The sequence below is a fragment of the Pseudophryne corroboree genome, chromosome 9, assembly GCF_028390025.1.
Source record: "Pseudophryne corroboree isolate aPseCor3 chromosome 9, aPseCor3.hap2, whole genome shotgun sequence".
Lineage (NCBI taxonomy): Eukaryota > Metazoa > Chordata > Amphibia > Anura > Myobatrachidae > Pseudophryne > Pseudophryne corroboree.
Window position 1 is genome coordinate 255,374,774 of NC_086452.1, and position 20,720 is coordinate 255,395,493.

The 20,720-nt window shown below is 46.9% G+C and overlaps 1 protein-coding gene across 8 annotated transcripts in view; it reads left to right on the top strand.

The window, feature by feature from the left end:
* The window catches only part of ODR4 (odr-4 GPCR localization factor homolog), a 370,494-nt gene that overhangs the window by 127,663 nt on the left and 222,111 nt on the right, over positions 1-20,720 (top strand). The window lies entirely within an intron of this gene.

The following is a 20,720-nucleotide window of genomic DNA, read 5'->3' on the forward strand; positions in this document are numbered from 1 at the left end:
AATCATCTTTGTGCCAACCACATATGTATAGTAAAACAATGAAAGATATTTGAAATGTATAACTTACTGTCTAAACCAAGCTGCAGTTTACTGTAAAGCTGTTCTAATTTTACTATGCTTATCATATTTATTGCAGGTTGTAAAATACTAATTTGATTGTATTAGTGTTGAATCCTTTTGCTTCTGAGCAGTTTCTCCATGGAGCAGTAGGCGAATGCTTGATTGATCTTGTTTTCCATTGTGAATGCAGACCGTGAAAGTGGGGTCTCACAATCCTTCTGACTTCCACTCGCCATACATAGCAAAGCTGTTAAAAACAGTAGAGTAGCTTACAAACAGTTACCCCAGTGTTTCCCAAATGTATTTCTCAGGGACCCCTAACAGTTCTTGTTTTACATATCTCCTAGGCGGTGCACAGGTGTATTCATTAATGGCTGACGCATTTTAAAAGATGCACAGCTGGAAATAATTATTTCAGTTGTGTACTGGAGATGGGAAACACTGCCACCTTAACATATCGGCACACTAGGCAGATGCCCAGGGCCCAACAATTCTAGAGGCCTTTGAGCAGGGGCCGGTTGGGGAAGGGGGTATCTGCCTCCTGGGGAAATATTTACTAATGTTCAGTTTTGGGTTCAACTTTATTTTCGATTTAAATTGACTGAAATTGAACTTCTTTTTCACTCATTAAAACCCACATTTACTTTTATTGCATTCGATTTCAAAATCAGATTCAATGTTGTTCGATTTTGACTAGTGTTTTTGTGTTCGATTCAGGAATTACTTTTCAAAATCGAACATAATATCACCTAGAAAATCGAAAAAAGTCAAAATTTCTTCCTATTGGTCAAAATATATCACATGCCAGAAGCTGATGTGGTTTCTCGAATTCTAGTTTGCGTCCAACTCCCATCTGGGGCACCTGTGCATGCACAGTACCTGTTCTGTGCATGTGCAGAACGGGTCCTGCATTGTTGCACACAGTGCCCGCTAAGCCGTAGTCTGTCACCACTTGGGAGTGGGGAATCCAAAGACGCAGAAGCTGCACTGCATCCGTCTCTGAAAGTGGCCCATTATTCCTACAGCCACAATGAACCACATGTGGGCGTCCCTTATTATTAGAGATTTGCACAGGGTCTCAAGTGTTTAATGATTTCTAAAACATCAAATATAATGTCATTGGGACCTATCACATAGAGCCTTTACAGCATTATTAATATCTGGCCTCATTCGTTGACGGACGCTATGGCGATCGCAGCTACAATTGTGCAAGTTGAGGACGTGCAAAATAATTTCTCTAACATCCTAGAGGATGCTGGGTACTCCGTAAGGACCATGGGGAATAGACGGGCTCTGCAGGAGATAGGGCACTTTAAGAAAGCTTTGGACTCTGGGTGTGCACTGGCTCCTCCCTCTATGCCCCTCCTCCAGACCTCAGTTTTACACTGTACCCAGAGCAAGATAGGTGCACTGCAGAGAGCTCTCCAGAGTTCTCTGCCTAGAAGCATTTTTGTTTGGATTTTTTCTTTCTACATTTTGCTTTTTCACAGGGAGCACTGCTGGCAACAGGCTCCCTGCATCGTGGGACTGAGGAGAGAGGAGCAGACCTTCTTGTCAAATATAGGCTCTGCTTCCTCGGCTACTGGACACCATTAGCTCCAGAGGGGGTGAACGCAGGTTCTTACTGGGCGTCCACCCCCGGAGCCGCGCCGCCGTTCTCCTCACAGAGCTAGAAGACAGAAGTCGTCAGGCGGCAGAAGCCTTCAGCTTCACTGAGGTAACGCACAGCACTGCAGCTGTGCGTCATTGCTCCCATACACCTCACATACTCCGGTCACTGTAAGGGTGCAGGGCGCAGGGGGGGGCGCCCTGGGCGGCAATATAAACCTCTGCATGGCATAAAGAATATATACATGTACAGGTGGGCTCTGTACATGTATATAAAAGAGCCCCCGCCATATTTCACTAAGTTTGAGCGGGACAGAAGCCCGCAGCCGAGGGGGCGGGGCTTCTCCCTTAGCACTCAACAGCGCCATTTTCTCTCCACAGCACTGCTGAGAGGAAGCTCCCCGGACTCTCCCCTGCTTACACACGGTGAAAGGGTGCTTAAAAGAGAGGGGGGGCACATAATTGGCAGTTTACATATTATACAGCGCTGCTGGGGAAAAACAATTTGTGTTGGTCTCCAGGGTTATTGCGCTGGGGTGTGTGCTGGCTTACTCTCTCTCTGTCTCTCCAAAGGGCCTTGACAGGGATACTGTCTTCAGGAAAGGGGTTCTGTGTGTGTGTGTGTGTGTGTGTGTGTGTGTGTGTGTGTGTGTGTGTGTGTGTGTGAAGAGTGTCGGTACGCGTGTGTCGACATGTTTGACGAGGAATGCTCGCTTAATGTGGAGGGGGAGTGCTTGAATGTCAGGTCGCCCAACGCCGACACCGGAATGGGTGGATATGCTGAATGTCTTGAATGCAAATGTCAATCTATTGCATAAAAGATTAGACAAAGCAGAAGCTAGGGATAAGTCAGGTAGCCAGTCCATGCTTGTCCCTGGGGCGCCAGGTCCTTCGGGGTCTCAGAAGCGCACCATATCCCAGATCGATGACACAGATACCGACACAGATACTGACTCTAGTGTCGACTATGAAGATGCAAAATTACAGCCAAAGGTGGCTAAGGGTATACGGTACATGATTATGGCCATTAAAGAGGTTTTGCATATTACTGAGGAACCCCCTGTCCCTGACACGAGGGTACACATGTATAAAGGGAAAAAGCCTGAAGTCACTTTCCCATCCTCATTTGAATTAAGTGACTTGTGCGAAAAGGCTTGGGAATCTCCGGATAGGAGACCACAAGTTCCCAAAAGGATTCTCATGGCGTATCCTTGTCCACAAACTGATAGGATACGCTGGGAATCTTCGCCAAAAGTTGACAAGGCGCTGACACGTTTGTCCAAAAAGGTGGCACTGCCTTCTCAGGATACGGCTTCCCTCAAGGAACCTGCTGATCGCAGGCAGGAAATTACCTTAAAACACATTTACAATCATTCCGGTACTATTGCTCGACCGGCTATGGCGTCGGCCTGGGTTTGTAGTGCGGTTGTAGCATGGGCAGATTCCTTATCTACGGAAATTGACACCTTAGATAGGGACGCCATTCAAATGACCATAGAGCATATCAGAGATGCTGCCTTGTATATGAGGGATGCTCAGAGAGACATTTGTTTATTAAGCTCCAGAATAAATGCTATGGCTATTTCTGCTAGGCGGCTCTTGTGGACCCGACAGTGGACGGGAGATGCCGATTCAAAGCGGCATATGGAGTCCTTGCCTTACAAGGGGGTGGAGTTGTTTGGAGACGGCCTCTCGGATTTTGTCTCTACGGCTACGGCTGGTAAGTCAAATTTCTTACCTTATGTCCCCCCGCAACATACAAAAATGGAAACCTCATTATCAAATGCAGTCCTTTCGTTCCAATAAAAACAAGAAGGTACGTGGATCATCCTTTGTTGCCAGAGGGAAAGGCAGGGGAAAAAAGCTGCACACAGCTAGTTCCCAAGAGCAGAAGTCCTCCCCCGCGTCGGCAAAGTCCACCGCATGACGCTGGGGCTTTCCGGGGGGAGGCAGATCTGGTGGGGGCTCGTCTTCGATTTTTCAGCCACGTCTGGGTTCACTCGCAGGTGGATCCCTGGGCATTAGAGATTGTTTCCCAGGGATACAGGCTGGAATTCGAAGACTTGCCTCCTCGCCGATTTTTCAAATCGGCTCTGCTGGCTTCCCCGACAGAGAAGGAGCTAGTGTTGACAGCAATCCAAAAATTGTATACTCAACAGGTGATTGTCACAGTTCCTCATCTCCAGCAAGGAGAGGGATGTTACTCAACCCTGTTTGTGGTCCCGAAACCGGACGGTTCGGTCAGACCCATTTTAAACCTGAAATCTCTGAACCTGTACTTGAAGAGGTTCAAGTTCAAAATGGAATCACTCAGGGCGGTCATCGCCTTCATGTACCTTCATGTTCCGATATTCCCCCCACATCAGGCGTTCCTGAGATTTGCAGTGCAGGACTGTCACTACCAATTTCAGACGTTGCCGTTTGGGCTTTCCACGGCCCCGAGAATTTTCACCAAGGTAATGGCAGAAATGATGGTGCTCCTGCGCAGGCAGGGGGTCACAATTATCCCATACTTGGACGATCTCCTCATAAAGGCGAGATCTTGGGAGAGGTTGCTGGACAGCGTGTCTCTGTCCGTGAAGACGTTGCAGTTACACGGCTGGATTCTCAATATACCCAGCTCAATTTGTCCCAGCTAGTCCCTACAACACGTCTGACCTTTTTGGGCCTGATTCTAGACACAGACCAGAAAAAGGTTTTTCTTCCGATCGAAAAGGTTCAGGAACTCATAGCCATGGTCAGGAACCTATTAAAACCAAAAAAGGTTTCAGTGCATCATTGCACGCGGGTCCTGGGGAAGATGGTGGCTTCCTACGAGGCCATCCCTTTCGGCAGGTTACTTGCGAGGACCTTTCAATGGGACCTTTTGGACAAGTGGTCCGGGTCCCATCTACAAATGCATCAAAAGATCACACTGTCTCCCAGGACCAGGGTATCTCTCCTGTGGTGGCTGAACAGTGCTCACCTACTAGAAGGTCGCAGGTTCGGCATTCAGGACTGGGTCCTGGTGACCACGGACGCAAGCCTCCGAGGCTGGGGAGCAGTGACACTGGGAAGAAATTTCCAAGGTCTCTGGTCAAGCCTAGAGTCTTGTCTCCACATCAACGTCCTGGAGTTGAGGGCCATATACAACGCCCTGCGTCAAGCGGAGGAATTGCTTCGGATAAAACCGGTTCTGATTCAGTCAGACAATGTCACGGCAGTGGCTCATATAAACCGCCAAGGCGGAACAAGGAGCAGAATGGCCATGGCAGAAGAGACCAGGATTCTACGCTTGACGGAAGGCCATGTAAGCGCGCTGTCAGCGGTGTTCATCCCAGGGGTGGACAACTGGGAGGTGGACTTCCTCAGCAGGCACGACCTGCATCCGGGAGAGTGGAGACTTCATCAAGAAGTCTTCGCACAGATCACGGATTGTTGGGGACTGCCTCAAATCGACATGATGGCATCCCGTCTCAACAAAAAGCTAAAGCGGTATTGCGCCAGGTCAAGGGACCCTCAGGCGGTAGCGGTAGACGCTCTGGTGACACCTTGGGTGTTCAGATCGGTCTATGTGTTTCCTCCTCTTCCTCTCATACCGAAGGTGTTGAGAATAATACGAAGAAGCAGGGTCAGAACAAAACTCATTGTTCCAGATTGGCCACGGAGGACTTGGTATCCGGAGCAGCAAGAGTTGCTCGCAGGGGATCCGTGGCCTCTTCCTCTAAGGCAGGACCTGCTGCGGCAGGGGCCCTGTCTGTTCCAAGACTTACCGCGGCTGCGTTTGACGGCATGGCGGTTGAACGCCGGATCCTAGCGGAAAAAGGGATACCGGAGGAGGTCATTCCTACCCTGATCAAGGCTAGGAAAGACGTGACGTTAAAACATCACCGTACATGGCGGAAATATGTTTCTTGGTGTGAGGCCAGAGCCGCTCCTTCGGAGGAGTTCCATTTGGGCCGTCTACTCCACTTCCTTCAAACAGGAGTGACTTTGGGCCTAAAATTAGGGTCCATAAAGGTCCAGATTTCGGCCTTATCCATTTTCTTTCAAAGAGAATTGGCCTCTATTCCTGAAGTACAGACGTTTGTGAAGGGAGTGCTGCATATTCAGCCTCCTTTTGTGCCTCCGGTGGCACCTTGGGATCTTAACGTGGTGTTACGGTTCCTCAAGTCACCTTGGTTTAAAACACTCAAAACTGTGGAGTTGAAATACCTCACGTAGAAAGTGGTCATGTTGTTGGCGTTAGCTTCGGCAAGACGTGTTTTCCGAATTGGCGGCTTTATCACATAAAAGCCCATACTTGGTTTTTCACGTGGATAGGGCAGAGTTTTGGACTCGCCCTCACTTTCTGCCAAAAGTGGTCTCCTCTTTTCATATGAACCAACCTATTGTCGTGCCTGTGGCTACACGGGACTTGGAGGATTCCGAGTCCCTGGATGTAGTCAGGGCTTTGCAGATTTATGTGACCAGAACGGCTAGAATCAGGGAGACTGAAGCTTTGTTCGTTCTGTGTGCGGCCAACAAGGTTGGCGCTCCTGCTTCAAAGCAGACTATTGCTCGCTGGATCTGTAACACGATTCAGCAGGCGCATTCTACGGCAGGATTGCCGTTATCGAAATCGGTTAAGGCCCACTGCACTAGAAAAGTGGGCTCTTCTTGGGCGGCTGCCCGAGGGGTCTCGGCATTACAGTTGTGCCGAGCAGCTACTTGGTCGGGGACAAACACCTTTGCAAAGTTCTATAAGTCTGATACCCTGGCTGAGGAGGACCTCCTGTTTGCTCAATCGGTGCTGCAGAGTCATCCGCACTCTCCCGCCCATTTGGGAGCTTTGGTATAATCCCCATGGTCCTTACGGAGTCCCCAGCATCCTCTAGGACGTTAGAGAAAATAAGATTTTACTTACCGGTAAATCTATTTCTCGTAGTCCGTAGAGGATGCTGGGCGCCCGTCCCAAGTGCGGACTTCTTCTGCAAGACTTGTATATAGTTATTGCTTACATAAGGGTTATGTTATAGTTTTCGGTGGTACCGTGGCTATGTTGTTGTTCATACTGATAACTGGGTAAGTTTATCACAAGTTATACGGTGTGATTGGTGTGGCTGGTATGAATCTCGCCCTTAGATTTACAAAAATCCTTCCTCGTACTGTCCATCTCCTCTGGGCACAGTTTCCCTAACTGAGGTCTGGAGGAGGGGCATAGAGGGATGAGCCAGTGCACACCCAGAGTCCAAAGCTTTCTTAAAGTGCCCTATCTCCTGCGGAGCCCGTCTATTCCCCATGGTCCTTACGGAGTCCCCAGCATCCTCTACGGACTACGAGAAATAGATTTACCGGTAAGTAAAATCTTATTTTTAAAAACCCTGTAGCCCTGAGACGCCCAGCGGAGCAATCTCATTGGCACAGCAACTGTGTACACATTCCCAGTGCCCATGTACATCCTTCATATAATCGGCAGCTCAATTAAGTGAAAGGCCATGCAGCATGGCAGCCTGAACAGAGATGCCAGAGACATGCTGATTGAGTATGCGCCTGCGTTATTGCCACCACTCCCCCATCTATGCCCAAAAATGGTGTCTGACTGTTAATCACTCTACATAAAGGTAAACTCTGCAAGTGGCATCCCTGTTAGACTTTGGCGCATGCGTTTAATTGCAAAAACATCGGCATCTCCTATATATTTGGCTACATCTGTGACTCTGTGCCTGTCCATAACGCTGGGCGGAGTCACAGTCACAGATCTACCAGAAACAGTCCCCTCCCTCAGCCCGCCCAGTCTCCTCCCTGTCTCCGCCCACTCCCCTGTCTCTCTCCTCCCCGTACACTCCCTGCAGCAGTGCTGCCGGCTCCTGGTCACTGTACTCCGCGGGGCGGCTACCACATTGTGACACGCTGTCCCGCTGCTAACACTACCCCAGCCGCAGCACTGTATATATCCAGCCAGTACCCGGGGCTCCCGCGGCAGTAGCTGCTGTCACACACGTGCTCTGGGCGGCTGTAGCCAGATGATAATATTATTGCAGTCAGCAGTGACATACCTCCCAACTGTCCCGATTTTCGCGGGACAGTCCCGTTTTTTGGGGGCTGTCCCACCCGCGGGCCGCAGTGTCCCGCGGTGGGGGGGGGGGGCAGTTGGGAGGCTCCGTCTCTCGCTGCCCTGCTTAGCAGAGCAGCGGTGAATAGACGCTGTGCGCATGCGCACAGCGTCTATTCATTGGAGGGAGAGGGGGCATGCCAGCAGCTCACAGAGCGCTGGGCATGCCCCTTCAGTGACGAAAACGGGGACGTGGCTCGCGATCGCGGGTCCTCCCGCGAAGCCACGCCCCCTTTTCGTAGGTCACGCCCCTTTTCGGGAGCTTCGCCGCGCGTGTGTCACTCTTTCAAAAAGAGAAAAGATAGGAGGTATGGCAGTGACATGGACGGGTTTCCTATCTCACCCTGCCTCCCGCCCCTCACCTATTGCGGAGCATTAAATAGAATAGCCAGTGACTACTCCTAGCCCCACCACTGCGTTACACAGGCGCCCTCGGGATCGGGAAGATATTCTCTCTCCCTCCTATGTCACAACACCGCGGCCATAGGGATCTGCTATGTGGTGCAGTACTGTAAGTCCGGGATGTGACTGTTCATGTCACTGTCAGCCGCACAGGCGACGTCACTGTGTGATGCAATGCTGCAGCAGTATTAATGTATTATTGTCCGGGTGACGTCACTGTTCTACCAGCTGCTGCAGTGTTGCTGTATTGTGCCGGTGTGACGTTGCTGCTGCTGGCCACGTGCCTTGGTATAGTAGCTGTGCGAGAGACGTGTCTCCCAGGGAGTCGGGTGACACTGCAGCCGCTGACTGTAAGCGGGACTCTTACTAACCGCCTCAGTCTTGCAGCTGCTGCAGAGTTCAGGGGAAAATGCTACTATACAGTAGAAGGCTACTGACAGCCGCACTCGCCCCCCACCCACCTGTAGCACTATGACAATGCTAAATTCCTTTGTCGTATAAACAACCCTTTATGAAGTCTAAGAACACTGTACGCTGTTTGCTTAAGAAGTACCGTAATGGTACGCTAGTTGCGTAACGATCGCTCAGCCGTAGGCGAGACGCTCAAGCGTCACGTTCGCTCACGGCCCAGTGATCACAGGACACGTTATTGGCTATGACTAGAGTAATGATTCGCTATGGCGTAGCTTACGCTCAAGACCACGAGGTCACCAGCGGCGCAGACGCTCACAATGCTATACCTTTATGTCTAAACCTTATACCAATGAAATACACAGAATACCTTAATGTGAATACAGGGTGTACGTGCAACCTTGTGTAACCTGACTAACTACAAAGCTGCTTGAGCGTCACCGACGCTCAAGTGAACACTTAACACTATAGAAAATACACAGATACTGGTTTAGGGTCCGAAGCCTATTAACTGTATTATATCTAATATACTTGTAAAAAGGGGATAACAGTACAAATGATACACTACAATATAACAAAGACTTCCTAACCACAGAACTAAACAATAAATACAAAAAGACAATACTACACTGACCTAAATGCAATACAATACAATGCTATAATACTATGAGAGATATAAGAGAAAAGAGGAGAGAGAGAGAGAGACGGAGAGAGATGAGAGAAATTGGCTCACAGTAAGACAATGATTACGGAGAGAAAACTTACGCACAAAGGGTATGATCGCATGCGCCTCGATATCCAGCTCCCGGCTATCAGCAGATAACCGTTGATGAGAGAGTGAAGTTGGATATGGTCGGCCTGCCTATTTATGCCCCACACACAATGCAATCTCATAGTCCCTACAATCCCATTGTCCATTGGCCGAAGGAATTCGGCCCTGCATCATAACAAAAGGTCATAGGGTGATTCATACAGGTGGGCTGTGACGATTTCCAACAGCTCAGGTGGGTGGGAAACTAGGTTTCCCGCCGCATACCTGAGTATGAGTAAATAATAGAAATGGACATAAACTTCTTATGTCCATAACTATTCGCACGAGCGATTAATACGCTCCAAACCAACACCGGAATATTGCTAATTAAATACTCTTCCGATGGGTACCAAACACTGCTGTATGATTCCTGTTAGACCCTTCGTACGATGCAAAGAGGGATTCCTCAGCTCAGGGACATTCTATTTTAACCAAACTTTCAGAATCTATCAAAGGGACCATGATCTATAAACTACATTAATTGTGAACATTTGTAACGAATGAGTCGCACGCTACGACTACATACTCTTTACCGTAAATACGCATACCGTGCGAGCGGGTGCACGCAATAGCGGGTATGCGCAGTCACGGGAAAGCGCACGCATGCGCAGCATGTACCAGTGTGCGGTGCAAATATGGCAGTGTGCATAGAGACATTTTTCTGACTTTGACAGTCCACCCTTTGGCAGTCAATAATAACTGCCACCTTCTAAAATATTTAAGGAGAAAAATGTAAGTCAGGGGTTAATTGATTTCCATGGTGGGGTAAGGAAGAAGAGAGGAGTAGGTGTGAAAAGGGTATGACCTAGTGAGAAAGTAGAAGCATGTGTGTATGAGTCCATGTTTGGAGGGTCATGTATCATCGTGCCGTACGTGTGGTAAATCAAGCTTCGAGGTATTGCGAAGTATACATTTGAATTCCTTCTTATCCTGTGGTACAGGTCTGTGGAAGGGCTGTCAAACTCTACCGAGCTCATTTCGGCTGTGGTTGTAACAAAATGGGGATGCACATTTTAGTTGATGATACATGAATGGGGGAGGTATGTGGTTGCTGCTATCTGTGCCTGTATTCCCTATCGTCTATGTGTGTCGTTACCTGGGGGTTGTAGAGATGAAGATAAAGAACACTTACGAAAAATGCAATGATATTCTATGTCAGGGAAATGTACATCTGTTGTTGAAGTTGTGTTCGGTATCTGTTGAGAGTCGTCTTCTTTGCGCTGTATTGCTCCTTGGGCATGAGCAAATAGCTTTGTCTGAGCCATCAGATTTACAAAAAATGTTGGGCTAGCGTGAGTTTAAAAATACTAGGGAAACTGGGGATCCATGGCAAAGTTCATCAAGTGTCCATATCATAGGTTGTCAAAACTTCATCTTTGGTGCTTGTCTGTTGTCTGTATAGCGTCTCGTCAACTTCCTCGTCCAAGGGGGTCTTTGTATCTTGGAGAAAAGCAGAAAAACAGGTGAAAGAAACGGACCGTATAATCGCATTTTCATCACATTCTGGTTTCTATCATTGGGTCATAAATCAAATCCAGGTTAATTACAGTTTCCTCGCTCCTCAAGCTCATCACTTTTGTACTTTGTTTGCACCTCATTAAAGCCTGCCCGCATCTAAATATCAATCCAATCGATATAATGACACCCAGGATACATAGTAGAAACTTTCCAACATCCGTTATGACTCCTTGAGCCCAGTCTCCTAAACCGGAGAACCAATTTCGCGGGTTCAACCATGACACCCAACCAGTCAGCTCATTACCTACAGCAGCAAGGGTGTGATTGTGTTTTCGACGAAATTCCCACTTCAATTGGAGAATATCGTCCATCTTTTGGTCTATGACCTCTACCGGATCCTCGGTGCTATTTGTGATATACGTGCAACACTTTATGCCGTACTGTGTTGCCAATGTAACACAATATCCGCCTGTTACTGCTGTAAGATAATTAAGAACCATCCTATGCTGAACTAGTTCTGTTTTGTAAGCTTGAAGTTCTCTTCCAGTGTATCTAAACGTGTCATCATACATTTCAGTGATATTATCTAACAAATTGGCGAGTGCGGAAATGTATCTATAATTCATCACTCCTCGAGCGGTACGAGTGAAATCTAACGCTACCAGAACCTGAATCCCGGTGGATTCATGGATAAGATCAGAGGCCGGATGCTCTAACCTTTCTGACAGCTGTCTTTTAACTCGGTGCTCGTAATGAGTGTGAGTATAAGGAGCTTGGGCACCACGGTGTATGTCCTTCATTTTGTCATGTGTAACAGTCATCACTTCAGGCAATACTTTTCCAATATAACACAATCCTTCAGAGTTTGGGGCAAGCCACTTGTACGCCTTTCTCCCGCATATGAAATATGCATCATCGGGGAGAACATAAGGGACGGAGAAGGACATGACCATGTTACAAACCTTCCAGGTGAAATCTCCTGACCCTAATTCTTCCATCTGCTTAACACACGTATCGGTTTGTACGATATGTGCACAGTATCCTGGTGATACCTCTCCAACTCTAGTAATCCTGTTTCCTAAGGTATATCGATACCGAAAAGATTTTCCTCTACTGGCTATATGGCGTACGAGCTCTGTATCTGTAGGCATTCTATCTGCTCTGTGTGAAAAGGTCATGGTAAGGTTGCTCCATGACACTTCCCAATTTCCCGGTTTTCTGGGATTGGAGATGTTAAAACATATGAGGGACCTATCCACATGGTATTGGTGGAGCTTCAAACTAGGAGGGCTGGAGATGTTAAACCTCCGGTCCACCGGTCTCCCACCACTTAGCTCAAGTACCTCCCCTAACGTTAAAGGAAATGGTACTAGCCCTGATTTGCTGTGACCCTGAGGTACTTGAGAGCATACCCAACAATCTGTTTGGTTTAACACGTTACCCACTAAGGAGTGATAGTCACTCAATGGATGCCGGTCCATATGGATATTAAAACTGGATTGGCATTTCTTTATGCACCCATCTTCAACCAGATTATCACAGAGCCTACAGATACAATTTTCTTCAGCTAACAATCCATCACAATTTCTTCTATCGGATCGTTTTCTGATACTCGCCTTTGCTTGTTGGTTTGGTTGATCTTGGAAAACTACGCCTCCATCATCATAATCGGAACCCATTCCAGAACCTCTTTCGACCTCTATGGTACTCTCGCCGGAACAGACTGCTCTGGTCAACATCATGGTTAACATCAAAATCCGGATCACAGTCTCTTGGGGCAAGTCCATCTTTGAGGAGGAAATAGAGAAGAATGAGAAGGGGGAAAAAGAAATTTTAAGGGAGAGGGGCTGGGAAGTGGAGAAAAACAATAAAAGGGAGAAGGGAGTCGACAACTGCTTTCGGTCTTCAAGGCTCAGGTGCCGCCTCAGTCCTCCTGGAACAGACACTCCAGTGATACAACCTCTACCGTCTGTTCCTTATCACGGGACTTCTCTGGATCAGCAACCTTTTTGCAGTGGGATGAATGGACCCAAGTCTCTCTCTCAGCAACCTTCAATGCTGTGGTGCTAGTCAATAAGACCTGGTATGGTCCTTCCCATCTATCAATAAGACAACCTGAGCGTAGAAAATTTCGTATCATTACATAATCCCCAGGTTCAATGTCATGACAATTACTACCTGGTAAATCAGGAATCACCAACTTCAGATTATCATTTTGACTCCTCAACTGCTTACTCATGTTAATCAAGTACTTTACAGTTACTTCATTGTTACATTTCAAATCATCCTGAGGGTTAATCATGACATGCGGTTGTCGACCAAACAAGATTTCAAAAGGAGACAGATTAAGGGGGGACCTGGGAGTGGTTCTGATGCTATACAAAACAATGGGTAAAGCTTCTGGCCACGTCAATCCTGTCTCTGTCATTACTTTACTCAATTTATTTTTAATAGTGCTGTTCACTCTTTCGACCTTCGCACTCGCCTGTGGACGGTACGGAGTGTGCAGCTTACTATCAATTCCCATCAACTTACACATTCCTTGAAAGACATCACCTGTAAAATGGGTACCCCTATCACTTTCAATGATTCTAGGGATACCATATCTACATACAAATTCCTGCACAATTTTCTTAGCTGTAAACATAGCGGTATTTGTAGCTGCTGGAAAAGCTTCGACCCAATTCGAGAAAACATCTATACAAACAAGTACATATTTCAAATTTCGACATGGGGGTAATTGAATGAAGTCAATTTGTATTACCTGGAAAGGGCCGCCGGCAGGTGGGATATGGGATGGTTCTGTAGGTATTGCTTTTCCAATATTCTTTCTCAGACAGGTAAGGCATGACATTGCTCTTTTACTCGCATGAGAGGAGAATCCTGGGGCGCACCAGTATGCTCTTACCAATTTGCACATCCCCTCCTTGCCTAGATGAGTCAGCCCGTGAGCTGCTTCAGCCAGACATGGAAGGTATGCCCTGGGGGCCACTGGTTTACCATGTCCATCCGTCCAGAGCCCTGAGGACTCCTGGCCATATCCCTTTGCCTTCCAGACTGCTCTTTCCTGTGTGGAACACAAATTCTGCATCTCACACAACTTCTGTGTGTTGATGGTATTAAATACCATCAGTTGTGTGGTGTCTGTCCGTATGGGGGTAGCAGCTGCAAGCTTTGCGGCCTCGTCTGCTCGGCTGTTACCAAGGGATACTGGGTCTTGGCTATATGTATGTGCTTTACATTTGATAACAGCCACTCTGTCGGGTTCCTGTATCGCTGTTAGAAGCCTTTTTATATAAGCTGCATGCGCTATCGGTGTACCAGCCGCCGTCATGAAATTTCTGAGCCGCCATAGCGCTCCGAAATCATGTACTACCCCGAAGGCGTATCTAGAATCGGTGTAGATATTGGCTGACTTACCCTTAGCCAATTCACATGCTCTGGTTAGGGCGACCAGTTCAGCAACCTGGGCTGAGTGAGGTGGGCCTAGCGGTTCCGCTTCTATGGTGCCTTGGTCATCTACGACTGCGTATCCAGTACACAAGTCTCCCGAGTCTGACTGTCTGTGACAACTACCGTCCGTGTAGAACGTGAGTTCTGCATCTTCCAGTGGATTGTCACTGATGTCAGGCCTTGCGGTAAAATTTTGGGTCAAATATTCCATACAATCATGTGTATCTTCCTTTGCATTAAATCCTCCTTCCCCATCACTCTCACCTTCCACCCTTTGTGCCTGACCAGGCACACCTGGGAGAAATGTTGCAGGATTTAATGCACTGCATCTCCTTATGGTGATGTTTACTGGGGCCATTAATGCCAATTCCCATCTTGTAAACCTTGCTGATGAGACGTGTCTGGTTTGGGCAGAATTCAATAAGGCAGATACCGCATGCGGTGTATGGATTGTGAGGTTGTGGCCTAGCACGACATCTTCGCTTTTCGTCACTAGCAATGCTATCGCCGCAACGCTACGCAAGCATGTGGGGAGGGATCGCGCTACCGTGTCTAGCTGGGCGCTGTAGTATGCAATTGGCCTGCTGGCGTCACCGTGTTTTTGTGTTAGTACACCTGCTGCGCACCCAGCACTTTCTGTTCCGTATAGTTCAAAGGGTTTCCCATAGTCTGGCATACCTAGTGCTGGTGCCTGCGTTAGACACTGTTTGAGTCTCTCAAATGCTGTTTCGGATTCGTCTGTATGCGAAATCCGATCAGGTTTGTTTGAGGAGACCATTTCCTGCAAAGGTAGCGCCAATATGGAAAACCCTGGGATCCAATTACGGCAATACCCACACATTCCTAAAAACGTCCTGATCTGTTGCTGGGTTTGTGGCAGTGTCATGTCTCTAATGGCTTGGATTCTATCAGCGGTCAGGTGTCTCAGTCCTTGTGTTAGACAGTGTCCCAAATATTTTACCTTAGTTTGGCATAATTGCAACTTGTCTTTGGAAACCTTGTGACCTGTGTCTGAAAGATGAAACAGGAGCTGTTTCGTATCCTTCAGGGATGCCTCCAATGAATCAGAACACAGTAGTAGATCATCCACGTACTGTATCAACACTGATCCACTCTCCGGTTGGAAAGACTGTAAACAATCATGCAAAGCTTGAGAAAATATACTTGGACTATCTATGAAACCTTGGGGTAACCGAGTCCACGTGTATTGGACTCCTCTGTATGTGAATGCAAACAAATATTGGCTGTCAGGGTGCAGAGGTACCGAAAAGAATGCGGAGCAGAGGTCAATAACAGTGAAAAATTTGGCAGTGGGAGGAATTTGCATTAGGATGACAGCTGGATTAGGCACTACGGGGAACTGACTCTCAACTATTTTGTTAATCCCCCTTAGATCCTGCACTAGCCTGTAACCCCTCCCCCCACTCTTTTTAACAGGGAAGATGGGACTATTTGCTGTGCTGGACGTTCTTACTAGAATGCCCTGTTGTAGCAAGCGCTCTATTACTGGGAAAACTCCTAACTCCACCTCTGGCTTCAGAGGATACTGTGGGATTTTTGGAGCTATCCTACCATCTTTTACTTGTACAACTACTGGAGCTACGTTTGCCATTAATCCAGTGTCCTGTCCATCTTTTGTCCAAAGTGACTCTGGTATCTGAGATGTCATCTCTTCTACTTGGGATGGGTTCCTATTTGTCATAATGGAATGTGACATTAATTTTGATGGGGAGTCTAACATGTCTCGTACTTCCTGAGCGTGATTCTCAGGGATGTCCAAGAATACACCTTCAGGAGTACAATAAATGACGCAACCCATTTTACATAGTAAGTCTCTTCCCAGGAGATTAGTTGGTGCCGATGCAGCCAGCAAAAAGGAATGCTTGGTATGCAAAGGCCCTATTGTAATCTCGGCTGGTTTGCTAACAGGGTAGTGCTGGACTACTCCTGTTACTCCCATGGCTGGAATTGTCCTACCAGTGGTTCTCATGCCCACTGTCGAATTTATCACTGACTTGGCCGCCCCTGTGTCTACAAGAAAGTTTAAAGTTTTACCAGCTACATTGATTGCAATCTCTGGTTCGCTTCCAAGACTAGCAATCAACCTAACTGGGTGCAGATTACAGGTATGGCCACACCCCTATTGGGTATGCTGACCTCCCTGAATCCTGCTGGCAGCGACTACTTGTGCGGGGGTTAGCTGGGAACTACCAGAGGCATGCCAATCTCTGTTCGGGGGATATCTTTTTGTTTCCCCTGTATGTGGCTCAAAACTCCGCCTCTGTGGACCCTGCTCCCAATGTCGTGTGTCGTGTCGTTGTCTAGGGGGTTGAAAAGATCTTTGTACACTCTTTGTTCTACATTCTCGTGCATAGTGTCCCGGTCTGTTACAAGAAAAACATGTTATTACACTTGCCTTACCCACAGGATTCGGTGGTACATACGCAGGCTGCCTTGTGGTCAGCGCCTGTATACTTACGGACATCAACTTATCACTTTGCGATTCCCTGTGCCTAGTGATGTTTCTGTCGTGATCAATAGCAGCCTCTCTCAATGTGGACACTGACAGACCTCGCCAACATGGCTGCGTGGTCTGTACCCTAGCTTTTAATGTTTCTTTCAAACCATCCATCAGTACAGATACTGCTACTTCTCGATGGTTTGGGTTGGTCTTAATGTCTTCTATACCAGTGTACTTTGCCATTTCTAATAGTGCCCGGTGAAAATATTCTGTTGCCGTTTCGGACTCCTTTTGCTTAATGGAGAATATCTTGTTCCATTTAACAACGGCTGGGAAATACTCCTTTAGCTGTAAATTTATCCTTTTTACATTATCCTTGTTGTACACGTCTGTAAGCGGTACATCTTTATCCAATGCACAGTCAGCTAAAAATTGAGTTGCGTCAACATTGGAAGGTAAACAAGCTCTTAGCAGTATCTGCCAATCCTTGTTGTTGGGTTCTACAGTGTTACCTAGATCCCTGATGTATTTTTGGCTAGCAACTAAGTCCTTTCTGGGGTCAGGAAATTCGGACACTATTGTTCTTAATTCCATTCTGGAAAATGGAGTGTACATGGCAATGTTCCTTATGGGAGTGGCTCCAGACACATCTGTTTTTCCATTGGGAACTGCTATTACCCTTACAGGAGCAATTCTAACAGCCTCTTCCTGTGTAGATTCTACTGCTTGTTGTGGTACAATTGTTTCAGTGTAGTGCATGGTGCCGTACTTACCCGTTGACACGACCTCACCTATCCCTCCGCTAGGGGCTTTCACTAATCTCGTGGGTGTCGCTGTGCCTACTGTGGTCTCTGCTATGGTGGCTGCAAGAGAGAGAGCTAAAATTGTTGCTGAATCGTCTTCTTGATCACACTCCTGAGGAAGGTTCAAAACAGGGTACATCTTGCACGGGTTAATACTTGCATGAGTTATTTGGTTAACATCATTAACATTTACAGGGTTACTAAGAGTTTGTGTTTTACAACCCAGTGCGTTTCTCTCCGCAATCAACTTCTCTCCTGCAATGTATGGTGGAGGAGGAGCTGTGGCTATCAGCTTCCTGACTGCCCCAGATCCTGCCGCCAGAGCCAAACCTCTCTGTATCTCACCTTCCTGGTGCCATAACTGTAAATAATCATGATGTTGAATTCGTCTCTTTGTTGATTTTACGAGACATATCCTCCTCCTTAAATTTTGTAACACTTCTGGACTAAAGCTACCTATTCTTGGGAATTTGTCCCTGTCTTGTACAGTCATTCTTTCCCATTCATCACATAAAGATTCGGTGTGACTTCCATATTTTTCACACATTACATATCGTGCCGACCCAACTGGTCGGTTCACAGAATCAACCTGAACCAAGGTTGATCGCCCCCTACCTGAGCAACTGGCCCCCATAGTCTGCAGGTGTTGCTTAGTCCTCCTTGGATTTCTGTATCAAGGTTTTCAGCAAGCCTTTACAGACAACCAAATTACTCCACAGTAGGCCGGCGGTGGCGGTTTACCGAGTACCCCACTCACTCGCCCACCTCGACCAATACGACCTGATCACACCGACGTGGTGCTGGCGTACTCGATACAGGGCCCTACCAAAAACCTTCTGTTTACTGGAACATATGAGGGTTACCCGCAGGACACTTACTCTTTCCAGTAAAGGTGGGGTTGTTAGATAGTTCCTGAGTGACCAGCGAACTTCCCTTTAAAAATAAAAAATTACACAAATCACGTCAGAATGTACAAATAGCGTTTGTGACCACTTTACTCTAATGGTATTAGGTCAGATTACTAACTACTGCACACAATTACGTGCGGTCCAATCGTTCAGTACATAAGCACTACCTGTTATGTACTGAGAGATTTAATGGAATCGATGTTTCCGGCCGCGATTCCTTCAGCATGAGCTTATGGCCTATATGGGTTCTGCACCAACACCCCAGGCGTTGTGCCTCTTGTACCTTTATAGCGGACCTTTTAGTACCTTGTGACCTCCTGGTCTTGTTACCTTATGACCTCCTGGTCTTGTTACCTTATGGTCCGCTATACTCTAATGCTCAAATATTATTTAACCAGGGATGCCTCCCTAGCCACCGTATATGTCACTTACACGTATGTCCCTTGACGAGTACCCGACTTTCCTTTTGGTTCCACCTTAAAGTTGTATAAACTTATGTATAAAAAAACACACTCACTCAACACATGTACACTTTTGTTTCTATATCTATTTCTGCGCAGAAATTGTCTTCAGTCCAACAGTGTTACCAATTAGGAGCAGGATCTGTTAAACTAAATTTCAGATTTTTCCAAAAATAGATTTGCGTTATTTACCGCTTCGCGTTATCTACCGCTGTGCGTTACTTATCGCCTTTGCGCTAATTCTCGCTTTGCGCTAATTCAACTTTTCGTGACTTGAGCTGCGTGGGCGTAACCGGACGCTACGTTGCGTAATGAACGCTGCGTGCGTCTGCCTTTTGGATTGCGTACGCTAGTCTTTGTTAGCGACACGTGTACGCAATGCAAAGATCCACCGTAACACAATATATACTTTTATCAATGTAAATGATCCCTGATCATCTACCGCAATCCACACTGACTGCCTTGTCTCCTAGACAAATCGTGTGTTGTTCTATACTTTAACTATTACCTTTACTATGAAATAACAGCAAATCTCTTTTTAGCACTTTCTATCAACTATAAAAATTGGCAAACAGGAATAGTGATATACGAAATTGAAAAAGAAATGCAGATAAATGTATGCGTGCGTGTATACGCAAGACAGAAGAGAAATAAAACAGTTTTAAAAGACACAAGCGTTTTGTTCTTACTTCCGGTTCCCGGATTCCTTCAGCACTCTTTATCTAAGCGAAGCAGACGCTTATCCCGTCAGCACTGCGAGACAACCTCCCACCCTTTGCTGGGGGGATAATGTCTGCTGATCTACCTAGTGCAGATATGAGAAGGATAGGACGAGTCCCCAATTGACAATGCTAAATTCCTTTGTCGTATAAACAACCCTTTATGAAGTCTAAGAACACTGTACGCTGTTTGCTTAAGAAGTACCGTAATGGTACGCTAGTTGCGTAACGATCGCTCAGCCGTAGGCGAGACGCTCAAGCGTCACGTTCGCTCACGGCCCAGTGATCACAGGACACGTTATTGGCTATGACTAGAGTAATGATTCGCTATGGCGTAGCTTACGCTCAAGACCACGAGGTCACCAGCGGCGCAGACGCTCACAATGCTATACCTTTATGTCTAAACCTTATACCAATGAAATACACAGAATACCTTAATGTGAATACAGGGTGTACGTGCAACCTTGTGTAACCTGACTAACTACAAAGCTGCTTGAGCGTCACCGACGCTCAAGTGAACACTTAACACTATAGAAAATACACAGATACTGGTTTAGGGTCCGAAGCCTATTAACTGTATTATATCTAATATACTTGTAAAAAGGGGATAACAGTACAAATGATACACTACAATATAACAAAGACTTCCTAACCACAGAACTAAACAATAAATACAAAAAGACAATACTACACTGACCTAAATGCAATACAATACAATGCTATAATACTATGAGAGATATAAGAGAAAAGAGGAGAGAGAGAGAGAGACGGAGAGAGATGAGAGAAATTGGCTCACAGTAAGACAATGATTACGGAGAGAAAACTTACGCACAAAGGGTATGATCGCATGCGCCTCGATATCCAGCTCCCGGCTATCAGCAGATAACCGTTGATGAGAGAGTGAAGTTGGATATGGTCGGCCTGCCTATTTATGCCCCACACACAATGCAATCTCATAGTCCCTACAATCCCATTGTCCATTGGCCGAAGGAATTCGGCCCTGCATCATAACAAAAGGTCATAGGGTGATTCATACAGGTGGGCTGTGACGATTTCCAACAGCTCAGGTGGGTGGGAAACTAGGTTTCCCGC